A 13,159-nucleotide genomic window follows, 5' to 3' on the forward strand; every position below is an offset into this window, starting at 1 on the left:
TGATAGACACTCTCCTATGCTTGCAGACAGGAGCCTAGCATAACTGCCTTCTGAGAGGCTTCATTCAGCAGCTGATGGAAACAGATGCACAGACCCACAGCTAGACATTAGTAAAGAGTGAGAGGCTTTGTGAAAGTATCAAGGGAAGGAGTGAGGGAGCCAGAAAGGTGAAGGATACCACAAAATGACCTACAAAGTCAACTGACCTCAGCCCATGAGAAAGATTAAACCACCAACCAAAGAGCATGCATGGGCTGGACCTAGGACTCCTACACATATGTAACAGATGTGCAGCTTGGTCTTCATGTGAGTCCCCCAACAACTGGATCAGGGACTGTCTCTGATTTTTGTTGCTTGCCTTTGGATCCCTTTCTTGTAGCTGGGCTGCCTTGTCTGGCCTCAGTGGGAGAGGATGCATTTAGTCCCTTCAAGGTACACACAACAATTTGATTCCTCATGCTTTCTTGGGTTCCTCTTGAGTGTGGCAGTTTCTTGGGCTGTCCTTGTTTATGATGACCTTGACACTGTTGATAAATAATGGCTAGAAATGTTTTAGAATGGCCCTTAGTTGAGGTTTGTATGCTTCCCCCTCATAATAGGACTGAAGCTGATTATTATTGGAAGACGACAAGAGAAATAAGGTGTCTCCTCACCATGTCATATCAGCATGGCCTGTTGCTAGTGATGTTGGCTTTGGCCACATGGCTCAGTTAGGCTCTGTCTGGTTTGTCCACTGAGATGTAACTTTGCCTATAGCCTGTTTCTTTTTCTTTTTTTTTCTTTTTGTATTTTTTATTTATTTATTTATTTTCAAATACATTTTTAAGGTTGTAATTAAGTATTTGTGGGTACATATACATACACATATGTATATATGTAACAATAATATAGGAAAAGAGGCTATTAATTTGAGGGGTTTAGGAGAGAAACTAGGAGGGGCTGTAGGGAGGAAAGGGGGATGTGATACAGTTCTATTTTAATTAAAATATATTCTTTTTTGTTGTTGAACTTCACACAGTCTGAGTTGTTTCTGGAGTGTTCAGAGCTTTCTGGGGTTAGTATCCCATTATCAGTGACTGCATATTATGTCTGTTCTTTTGTGACTGGGTTATCTCACTCAGGATGATATTCTCTAGATGCATCCATTTTCTTAAGAATTTGGTTAAGTCATTGTTTCTGATAGCTGAGTAGTACTCCATTGTGTAAATGTACCACAATTTTTGTATCCATTCATCTACAGTAGTTCCCTAATTTGGCTTCTGGATGGAAGAGTTTTCTCTTTTGAAATATTATTTGATCAGTTCTTTCTATACAAATAAAGACGCCTAGGCTTTTTTTCTTTTTTCTTTTTTGTATTTGTGGTATTTTGCTGGAATATGTATCTGTGCATTACAGGCATGCTCGGTACCTGTAGAGGCCAGAAGAGGGAGTCAGATCCTCTGAATCAGGAGTTACAGATGGTTGTAAACCATCATTGGGTGCTGGGAATCAAACCTGGATCCTCTGGAAGAGCAGCCAGTACTCTTAACTGTTGAGCCTCTAGCCCCCACCTGTGTCTTATTTTTAAGACAGGGTCTCATGTATCCCAGGCTGTCTTCAAAGTTCCTGTATAGCTGAGGAGGACCTCAAACTCCTGGTCCTAATACTTCCATCTCCCAGGAATTACAGGTGGCACCACATCCAGTTTATGGGGATGGAATCCAGGGCTTTGTGCATGCTAGGCAAGCACTCTACATCCCAGGTCTACTCTGAGTTAAGGTATAATGTCACATTGTTCTGTTGCTCAAACTGTGCTACCTATGAGCACTGGGAAGGTGTGACAGTGCCCTGTAGAGTATTTCCACCATGACAGTGTGCCTGTGATGTATTCCTACCAACATGGTCACCTGGAGTTTTTAGCTGATGTGAGCAATCAATTCCTTCTTGTCAGTTTTATGGTAAGAGTCCTTCTTCTTCTTCTTCTTCTTCTTCTTCTTCTTCTTCTTCTTCTTCTTCTTCTTCTTCTTCTTCTTCTTCTTCTTCTTCTTCTTCTTCTTTTCTTTTGTTTCTTTTCCCCCCTGAGACAGGGTTTCTCTGTCCTAGAACTTGCTCTGTAGACTAGGCTGGCCTGGAACTTGAAGATCTGCCTGCCTCTATCTAGTGAGTACTGCGATTAAAGGCATGAACCGCCACTGCTGGGCATGAAGATTCTTAATGTATCTTACTTAAAAGAAGAGATGATTTTTGGCTGTGTTACTTGTGAAAAACTGAATGTCACTCACATATTTCAAAAGCCGGGCAGGCGATTCTATCTTAGGCTGTAGTGATCACTTTACTCGGCACTACAACAATTTCAGGAAGCTTGGAGCTTCATGAGGCTCAAATTTAAACCTGTGATCCTGGCAAGTCACTTAACCCCTGAGATATAAAAGAGGTGACATTATGGGCTGACAAGATGGCTCAGCAGGTCAAGGCACTTGCTGCATGAGTCTGGTGACCTGAGTTCGATCCCTGAAGCCCATGAATAGATGAAAGGAGAAAAGTGACCACAGAGTATTGTCCTCTGACCTCCAGAACCAAGCCAGTCATTCATATGCTCCCTCTACACATCATGAATGCATACCACAATAACCGAGTTTTAAAAAGAGATGACCACATCACTGGATGTGATCTGCTGGCTAAGATGTGTTTACTATTGTCTGGTGACTATAATGAGTCTCACCATGTTAGCATCTGCCCTGTTTCAGGGATCAGAAGCAAAGGCTGTGGTGCAGGTGGAGATTGGAGGATGTTTCTAGGTTCCCAGCATCTCCCCAGGGTCCTGCCTGATTAGTAAAGTAGGAAGACTATGTATACATAAGGGGATTGGAAGTTCCTGAGAGGATCATCTTATTCTAAAGGTGGCCAGGCAGACTCACTAAAAGGACGGTTGCTTTTACTGGGACTTGGCAGGTATCAGGAGGTCTGTGCATGTCTTGTGCATGCCTTAATTCACCGTTATAAACGCTCTGCATTATAGATGGAAGAACTGAGGCTCAGAGGGGCTAGGAAAGTTGACCAGGGCCACTGTTAGAAAAAAGATGAAGAGAGTGTGGGTGGAGATATGCTCCATGGAGGTGCGGCAAGGCATGGGGGCAAGGGGGATGCCTCTGGGGGTCCCATGTTGGGAATCCCTTCCCCCTGAGCCACTGAAGGTATAGTACAGAACAGAGTTTATTCGGGGCATGGGGAGGGGAGTTAAGAGGGTAGTAGGGGCAGAGAGAGAGAAGAGGATTAGAGAAATAGAGGACGGCCATGAGTACGTGGGGGGGGAGGGAATAGGGGAGGAGGAGCAAGATAGGGGAGAACAAGGGGGCAAGAGGACAAGAGAGAGAGGAGGGGGCAAGCAGCCCCCTTTATAGTGTCAGGTAACTGGGGCGGAGCATACCTAGCTATTGCCAGGTAACTGTGGGTATACAGAATCCCAACAGCCACAGCATCAGTAAGTGGGGCAGCAAGTCCGTTGTACCACCTGCTCAGCACTGTGCATTATGCGCCGTGTGCAGTTTCTCCGTGTTCTCTGTGTTCTCCACAGCCCTTTGAGGGTGGTGTGATCTACTATGCCATGCTCCCCGGGACTCAGATTTATATAGTTTGCCCAAGGCTATGATTTTATAGGGGTCATGATTCAAATGTGAATTTCCACCTTGCAGGTGTCTGGGGGTGTCAGTCAGGGGAGGAGGCCAAAATGACCTTTCCTCTCATTCACAGTCTTAGGAAGTCGTGCAAGTGCTCGCCTCATGTCTTTGATTTGTAGTGGGGGGACCAGATTTAGAGCCAACAGTCAATTTGGGAAAGCACTTGAGGATATGATTTTTAAAAATAGCCCTCTTATTTGTGGTATAGGGGGAAAAGCAATGGCCACCACCACCTAAGCAAATGGGGAAAACAATGTTAAAAACCAAAACCGGGAGAACAGATTAGATCAGCTGTGGTAAAGCTCATGGTGATGAATTTTGCAGCTGTTTTAAAAATATCACAGTTTCAAAGATGATGAACACACAAAAACTCCCTGCTGCAAATACGGGCGGGAGATACAACCAGATACACAATATGACTCCAATTATACAATGATAATTTTATTCATGACTTCTTATGCTCAAAGAAGACGACTAAGGGAAAATACTCTGTAGAGCTGATGGTTCGTTTTGGGCTGTGACATTAAAGGCTATTTAAATTGCTTTAATTATTCCGTTATGCACTTGCCAAATGTTTCACAAAACTGCCCCTCTCCATTTTGGGTTTGAAAGCTATCAAGGCATTTTAAAGATGGGGAAACTGAGTTTCAGATCTGGGTAGGTAGCTCAGGCCAATAGTAAGTCAGGTGTGTTTGTCAGACTGTCAGCCCACTCAAGGGATAAATACGCCTCTCACAGGCATGAGGGTGTGATGGTGCAGGGACGTGGGGTACCCTCCCCCAGAGGCACAGCTGGAGCGAGGCGAGGTGTTCGTGGGGGGGGGGGGGCACAGCATTGGAGTGGGGGCTGGGTGGAAGCAAAGATTGGGGAACCTTTCAGAAATGGAAACCAGATGAGCCGTTCAAAGGGGAGCAAATTCTCCACGGCGCCCTCCTTTGTTGCAAGCGTGTGAGGCGGCGGCAGCTGCGCGCCTCGCTCCCAGCCCATGGCTCGATGGGGCGGACACGGATAACTGCATTAGATGCACTCAGCTCTTTTCAATAAAACGCTCTTGTTGAAGGCACAATAGGGGGAACGGGGCAGCAACCCCAGGCCGGGCTGGGGGCACCCTGCCTTCCCCTGGAGAGCGGAGAGCACACTCATTTTTCAGGCTCAGCTAATTGGCATTGGACCCGCTGTGCGGTTCCAAAGGGGAGGCAGGCTGCTCAAGTCCACTGTCACCGGAAATGAGGCCGTCGTCCACTCGGACCGAGGTCCGCAAACACAACCCAAACGCGGTGCAGCTGGCCCTGCAGAAGGCTGAGATGCCTTACAGAAGACAAGGAGGCCTGAAGGTTCTAAGGGTTTCAGCCCCAAACGACCTGGGAAAAAGGCAAGTGACAACTCCAGGTGTCAAATACAGTTTTTGGGGTTGGATGACTTCATGTCTGATGACCCAGCTGGCACACTCTTTAAGTTGACTTATTTATTTATTTATTTATTTATTTATTTATTTATTTATTTTTAAAGAAAGGGTTTCTCTATGTCGTCCTTGGTGTCCTAAAACTCTCTAGGTAGACCAGGCTGGTCTTGAACTCCTAGTGATCAGCCTGCCTTCTGATTTATTTTTAAAATCAGAATCTTTTCACCATCCCCGGCACAACCTAGGGACTGCTCTAACTCCAAATGCAATGTTTACCCGTCTTTACAGATGTGGGAGCCCAGGCTGGAAAGGCTGCTGACTTGCTGAAATTGTACACCTGGAGTTTGAACCCAGGTGCATAGGACTTTAAAGCCCGGTGTTTGGCACTGTTGACATTCTAGCTGGGGTCTTTCTTGTGAGGGCCGTCCTGTGTGTGTCTGGATGTTTGACAGCATCCTTGGCCTCTGCCCTTCAGGTGTGACCCCGCCCTCCCACCACACACAAAAGTTCAGACATAGTCAAAAGCCACCCTGCCTTTGGGGGAGCTGACCCCGCAGAGAGCCACTGTTTAAAGCACTCCTAACACGCTGCATGTGCTGGCTAGCAAGCTTTCTCTGGGCTCATTAATTTAATCCTTTGTGGAACAATAGAATTCCTCTTGGATTCTTAAACATCAGTCCCGTGGTTTGTAGAGCACGTAGCAGAAGGGTGGTGGGAGTTAGACAAGGCCAAACTTCATACCGAATCCAAACGTGCCCAGAATGCAAGGAATTTTGAATTGGATGTCTGTCTGCCCCATCTTCAGGGGCCCCACTGGGTTGAGAGTGGCCACAGTCCCTCCAACTGTCCCCTCCGTTTCTCTTTACTGAGACTGTCCCAAGTAGGACACGTAAGCCACCTTTAGGCACTGGAAGAGCCTGAAACATGAAGGGAGTGACACTACCAGGACAAAAACAGAGTCTCAGCCTGGCACTGAAATAGGTAAGGAGGGACCTCAGGTGGGGTAGCCTGTCCTGTGGCTGGTCCACAGTTCCTGGAAAGAAGTATAACCTGATTTTCACTTTCGACTGCAACTTGTGAGTGATTCTAAAATAGCCTTCTCCATCCCCCAACCTACTGTGGTGTTCAGTGGCTGTAACTTACTGATCATTTCCTTTTCCCTGATCCCAAAGCTCACCTGAGCTACTCAAAAGCCAGCCCCGGGACTCTAGAGCCACAGCGACCTGAGACCTGTTTCAGGTCTCTATTTTCTCCTCCACAGTTGGGCTTCCCAAGTGTTTACATTCTTGTTCCCACTCTAGAAAAACCATCACCTCTGGGAGCTCATTTCCACAGGAACTTGAAAGGCACTAGGGATTCCCAGGCTGTAGGTGTGTCATTGCAACTTCCTGGCTGTACCCCACTGGGCTTATGTCTGAGTAGGGTGCTCAGAGGAGCGACCTCTTCAGGGTGGAGAGGCTTAAAAAGAACAGCACCTGAAAGGAAGGGAACATGGGTTAAGAGAGGTGACTCAGCATTTCGGAGGGTGAAGGGTGCCTTAGTTAGGGTTTCATTGCTGTGAAAAGACACCATGACCATGGCAACTCTTATAAAGAAAACCATTTAGTTGGGGCAGGCTTACAGTTTAAGAGGGCTAATCGATTATTATCATGGCAGGAAGCATGGCATCTGCAGGCAGACACTGGTCGGGAGAAGGACCCCTGCTGAGAGTTCTACATTCTAATTCACACACAGCAAAAAAGAGACTGCCAAAGTGGGCGTGGCTAGAGCATAATATAAGACTTCAAAGCCCACCTCCACAGTGACACACTTCCTCCAACAAGGCCACACCTCCTAATTGTGCGATTCCCTATGGGCCTATGGGGGCCAACTACTTTCCAACTACCGAAAAAGCTTAAGGGTTTCTTTGGGGGTTATCGAACAGATAAACGTATTCACAGCAAGAAGCACAGAACACTTATCCAGATGTGCAGTGATGTTTTCTGTTCTAACAAATATGATCTGCTGACATTGACAGGTGACTGCCAATCTGGCTAGTGCAGTGGTTCTCAATCTGTGGGTTGCAACCTCCTTGGAGATTAAATGACCCTTTCACAGGGGTTGCCTAAGGCCATCTACATATCAGATATTTGTACTATGGTTCATAATAGTAGCAAAATTACAGTTATGAAGTAGCAATGAAAATAACTGGTGGGGGGGGGTCACCATAACATGAGGAACTGTATTAAAGGGTTGCAGCATAAAGGAAGGTTGAGAACCACTGGTCTACTATATGCAAATAAAGCTGGTTAGTGAGCTAAGAACAGCTCAGGATAAGAATTTTCAAAGTATAGCTTTTCTTCTTTTTTTCTTTTCTTTTCTTTTTTCTTTTTTTCTTTTCTTTTTTGGAACTGGGGTTGACCACAGGGCTATGAGAACAGGAGGCCAAAACTTGACTTTTTTATTTTAATTGACACTCTTCTTTTTCATCTTCCTCTTCCTCCTCCCTCTTCTTCTTTTTCCTTCTCCTCCTCCTCCTCCTCCTCCTCTTCCTCTTCCTCCTCCTCTTCCTCCTCCTCCTCCTCTTCCTCCTCCTCCTCCTCCTCCTCTTCTTCTTCTCCTTCTCCTCCTCCTCCTCCTCCTCTTCTTCTTCTTCTCCTTCTCCTCCTCCTCCTCCTCCTCCTCTTCTTCTTCTTCTTCTCCTTCTCCTCCTCCTCCTCCTCTTCTTCTTCTTCTTCTCCTTCTCCTCCTCCTCTTCCTCCTCCTCCTCCTCTTCCTCCTCCTCCTCCTCTTCCTCCTCCTCCTCCTCTTCCTCCTCCTTCTCCTCTTTCTCCTCCTCCTCCTCTTCCTTCTTCTTGGAGAGAACTTCTCTTTATGTAGCCCTAGCTGGCTCAGAGCCCAGAGCTGACTGTGTAGAACAGGTTGGCCTTGAATTCACAGTGATCCTCCTGCCTCTGCCTCCTAAATGCTGAGATTAAAGGTATATACTACCACAGTCTGTCTCTTAATCAACACTGCTCATTTTTGTAAATAACAGAACCCATCAACCCCATTCCAAACCAAGTCTTCTGAACTCAGGAATAGTATGGTTTTATGGTGACGTTGCTAATAATGCTTTAATGCAGAGGTTCTTACCCTTCCTAATGCTGTGACCTTTGATATAGTACTTCATGCTGCAGTGACCCCAACCATACACTTTTTAATGATCTATTTGTTTTATGTATTAGTTCTCTATCTGCACGTATAGCTGTGTGTCAGAAGAGGGCATTGGGTCCCATTACAGATGGTTGTGAGCCACAATGTGGTTGCTGGGATTTGAACTCAGGACCTCTGGGAGAGTAGCCAGTGCTCTTAACTGCTGAGTCATCTCTCTAGATGCATAAAATGATTTTAATTGTTACTTTATAATTGTAATTTTGCTACTGTTGTCAATTGTAAATATTTTTGGAGGCAGAGGTTTGCCAAGGGAGTTGCTACCCATGGGTTGAGGACAGCCGTATTAATGTATCATAGAGAAGGATCAATGGCCCAGGCTGCACAGAGCCGTATAACTGGTTAGAACTTTTTCCTTTTTTTTTTTTTTCTTTTTTTGTTTTGAGATAGGGTTTCTCTTTGTAGCACTGGCTGTCCTGGAACTCACTCTGTAGAGCAGGCTGGCCTAGAACTCACAGAAATTCACTTGCCTTTGCCTCCTGTGTACACTTACCATGTGTGCCCCCACTGGGTAAAATTAAAAACAAACAAACAACAATAAAACAAACAAACAAACACCCAAAACAACCCCTCCCCCCAAAGTTTCATTGCGTAACCCAGAATGACCTCGAAGTCACTATTTTCCAGTCTAGATTTCTAGAATTATTGGAGTCTCTAGAAGTTTCGATAATCGATGTTTTTCTTCATCAGTTTCTCTTCTCCTAATATGTTCATACACATAAAAGCCTGTATATCTACGCCACCGCCATTATCCTGTCTAATATCTTGGTTGGGTTTGGTACACAGCTCCCAGGTGCCCCTCTTGGGCACTAATGCTTGTTTGGGGGCTATGACTTTTGAAAGGACTATTTCACAAAAGGAAGTCATGAAAATAAGTGTGTGAAAATGTGTGTGTGTGTGTGTGTGTGTGTGTGTGTGTGTCCAACATGTGTGACTGCTTTCCTTTTTTCTCTTTGAGAGTCTCCCCTCCTCTGGGTGGTTTCCATTTGCCCTCCTTTTGCTGAGATAATTCACACTCTCCAACTTCATTAGCTGCAACCCCCTCCTTCCCTGGGACAAAAAAACAGGGCCAAACTGTTCAAAAGAACACATGGGAACCCCATTAATGATGGTCCTAATTGTGCCAATTCAGACCCGTCAATAACTCTAATTAAAACCTGTCTTGTAGGAGGTGCTGAATGGGAACACAGCTGCTGCTCTAAACAATCGCATCTCAGGGCTGGGAGGAAAGGTCTCTCTGCAAGAGTTTGGTGGTGTTTATTATGGGAAGGGTCAGTGGAGGAGGATTAAGACAGGGGCGCAGTCAGAGTAAGGAACCTTGAAAAAGTCTTGGATGTCAGGACACAGTTTGAAGTCAGAAGACCTTTAGCTTTTCCCCTTAGCTTCCCCTTCACTACCCAACCCCCCCAGCAGGAACACCTGCAAACTGACTTGGAGGACCCCTGGCCACCAGACACATGGACACCACAAGTTCCTGAAACATCTGCAAGAAGGGGGTGGGGGAACCCTGCCAAAAACTCAACTAGCAAAACTGCACATCAAAAACCTCAGAGTTGTCTCACCGCCACCCCCCCACCTCCATCCCCCCAACCCTGATGCTGCTTCCGACTTTGTCTTTTAGGGTACAGCTGCCCTTTGCTGGGCACCGTAAATAACTCTGCAATTATATTAATTGGTTGCATATTTGTTGACACAGAGGCAGAAGCCCCTGTGAGAGGCAGGTTGCAGCTGTGTGTTAATGGTCTTCCATTCCTTCGTCTGACTTCCCACTCCCTCTTTTGGTTTTCCTGAATCAGGGCAAGTGGTACATCAACAGACCCATTTCTACAGAACCTCTGGCAGCTTCTTCCACTCAAACCCAGGTCTCACTTGGTGGCTCTTCCTGAGCCTGTTCATCCACTGGGCTGATAAGTTTTGTCTTGATATGGAAGAATTTGAGAAAGATTTCTGGTACCACTTGGAGTTTAGTTTCTTCTGGAGGGTAGGAGTGTAATGAGCTTATTAAAAATAAAAACAGATTATTTGGATCAAGTAGGAATCAAGTTGGTGGTTGCCTGGATCCCCAGGCCTAGGTGGAGTTTTGTAATTTTGGACTTTTCTAATGTGAGGATTAAGACGCTATGTAGTATTGCTTTACCACTGTTCAATGCTCAACCATCATTAGAGGATCGTCCTCTTGCAGTAGATGGGAGTACCACAGAGAACCCCAGCTGGGTAATGTACAGAGAGCGAAGGGCTTTGAAGTACTCAGTTTAAATTAGATGTGGTCATCAGGTACTCCCTTCGTAAGGCTCCGGGATCTGTGTGGGAGGGGAGGCAAAGGTTCCAATAGACAGAGAACATGGGTGAGTCCGAGGACACAGCAGGACAGGTGCACATAAGGATCCACAGAGCCTGAGGCAGCGCTTGTAAGACCTGTGCAGTTCTTAGCACTGAGATGAGAAGGGGCACAGGGTTCTGCCCTTAAGCAAGAAGCTATCTGCAAGTGCTACCCTTTGGGAAAGGGAATGATTTGTTTCCTCTAGGGTGTGTGTGTGTGTGTGTGTGTGTGTGTGTGTGTGTGTGTGTTTTGTTTTATTTTGTTTTGGCATTTTTTCCTTTTATTGTTTGTTTTGATTTTTGTTTTTTTTTTTTTGAGAGAGGAAAAAACAAACGTAAAGTTGGGTGGGTAGAGAGATTGGGGAGGACCTGGGAGGAGCTGGGGAAGAGGAGAATATAATCAAAATATACTGCATGACAAAAAAAAATTAATTAAAAAAAAAGAAGCTCATGTAAGCTGATAGAACCAAAGCTCACCTTTTGGCTTTCTCTCTGAAGACAGTGTGACGCGTCACCTTCTGACTCTTGGCCTCTGATTTTCTCACAGCAAAGTAAGTATACTACTGTCCTGCCGACACTCCACACTCTGAAATGTTCTACCAGATTTCATCATGGCTCTTTCTCTTATCCAATGTCACCAAGCATAGAGGGCTTTCTCGATGAATCTATTCATCTGGAATAGCCTTTTCCCTTCTCCACCATGACTTTTTATTGTGATTTTTCTTTTGGGCCTGGTTTATTTTTCTTGGTGGTGCTTGGCACTCCTGATGCACTGTATATAAATTGCTTTGTTATCTACTGTTCTGATTTGTTGATTTGTTAACTTGACACAAGCCGGAGCCACCTGGGAAGAGAGAACTTCAACTGTGGGAATTGCGTCAATCAGATTAGCCGTGAGCATGTGTGTGTGGGGGGGCATTTTCTTGATTGGTCATTGAGGTGAGTGGTCCCGGCCCGCCACTGGTGGTACCATTCCTGGGCAGGCTATCCTGACAGTGTATAAGAAAGTTGGCTGAGTAACTGGGTGGAGCAAACCAGGAAAGGCAGCTCATCTCCTCAGTCTCTATATCAGTTCTGGCCTCCTGATTCCTGCTTTGAGTTTCTGTTCAGATTTCCTTCTGTGGTGGACTGTGATGTGGAAATATAAGACAGACTAAACCCTTTTCCTCCCCAAGTTGCTTTTGGTCATGGTATTCATCACAGCAACAGAAAGCTAAGACTTTCCTTTCTTAGTCCTTTATTAGTCCCTGAGCTTTATGAGAACAGAACCTTGTTTCTTCAGTTCCTCGCTGCGCCTGCAACATGTAGACACAGATACTCAATGGGCACTTACTGAAAGAAACCATGGACAGAGAGATGGTGGCACTGTCTGCTCACTCACTGTGATGAGATGCCTGCTGCTGGTTGGAGGCAGCTGGGTGTGGGGTTAAATGCTGGCTCTTCTGGAGCAGTGTGGACTTACCGCATGGGACTACCGGGTGAAGGACACCATGTTGGACAAGTGTTTTGAACAAGCCTCACACAACGAGCAAGACAACAGGTGCCACTGTTATTACAATTGCCCTAACTTTATCTTGATGCCAAGGCCCTTCCACCCACCCTTGTTTAAGAGCGAGTCCCATGATAACAAGAGGTCAATGGTGAAAGGGAGATCAAGGTTCTCTTTGGAACCAGCCCTCATGGTTCGTCTCTCTTTGGGAGCAAGGACCCTACCTTGTGAGTTGCTCTGCTCTCTTATATTTGAAATGTGCACCTAGTCACCAGTCTCACAGTTACACGGATACAGAAGGACCACAAATTCTTCACCAGGTTTATTTGCTCCAGCTTGAACAGCTGGTGTAGAAGGTTCCTGGCGGTATTTAGGTCATTATCACCTCGATGAGGAGTCAGATTCCAGGGGCAGACTAAACACTGTCCGCTTTGAGGCAGAACAGATGAGTCAGGAGGACACAAGCCCAAGTCTTGTTCTCTGTTCTGCTCCACTGCTGTGAGTGGACACACCTTCAGTCTCTCACCACCATGAGGAGCTGGAGCTGGCTTCAAGCAGAGGGTCTGGAGGCTGGGAAGGCAATGTGTAGACCTCCGACTTTCCTGAGACACGGCGGTCTGTCTTGCCTGACTACAGCTATTTGTCTGCACAGTTCCCGTATTTAACAACATCAATGACTGTAGAAATGTGTGCCTGCTTATATGCATTCGTACAAACACGTGATGCAGCGGTAGTTATTCTTTGCTTTGGGAGAATCGAAAACAGAGTCGGATTTTGAGGGATCCAAACAACTTCAAAATTCTGGCATTGTCATGGAGCGGTCTTGTGACCTCCTCTCCATAAAAGTCCTTGGTGGAAAGAGCTTGGAAAGGGACACATTCTTTGGCAAGGGAGACATACTGGGTGTGGAGAGTATTGGTGTAGAGGAGATGAAGTAGAGAACAGGGATGAGACAAAGATCCCCACAAACTGCCTACTGTGTACAGTGCACCAACAGCTGCTCACCCACATGTCCTTCACAGTCTGCACACAGGGCAAGGCATCTCCTTGTCCTTGGCGCAGCAGGAGGTGGGGTAAATTATCAAGAAAAATTCCATCTGA

The sequence above is a fragment of the Micromys minutus genome (genome assembly GCF_963924665.1).
Source record: "Micromys minutus genome assembly, chromosome: 1".
Classification (NCBI taxonomy): Eukaryota; Metazoa; Chordata; class Mammalia; order Rodentia; family Muridae; genus Micromys; species Micromys minutus.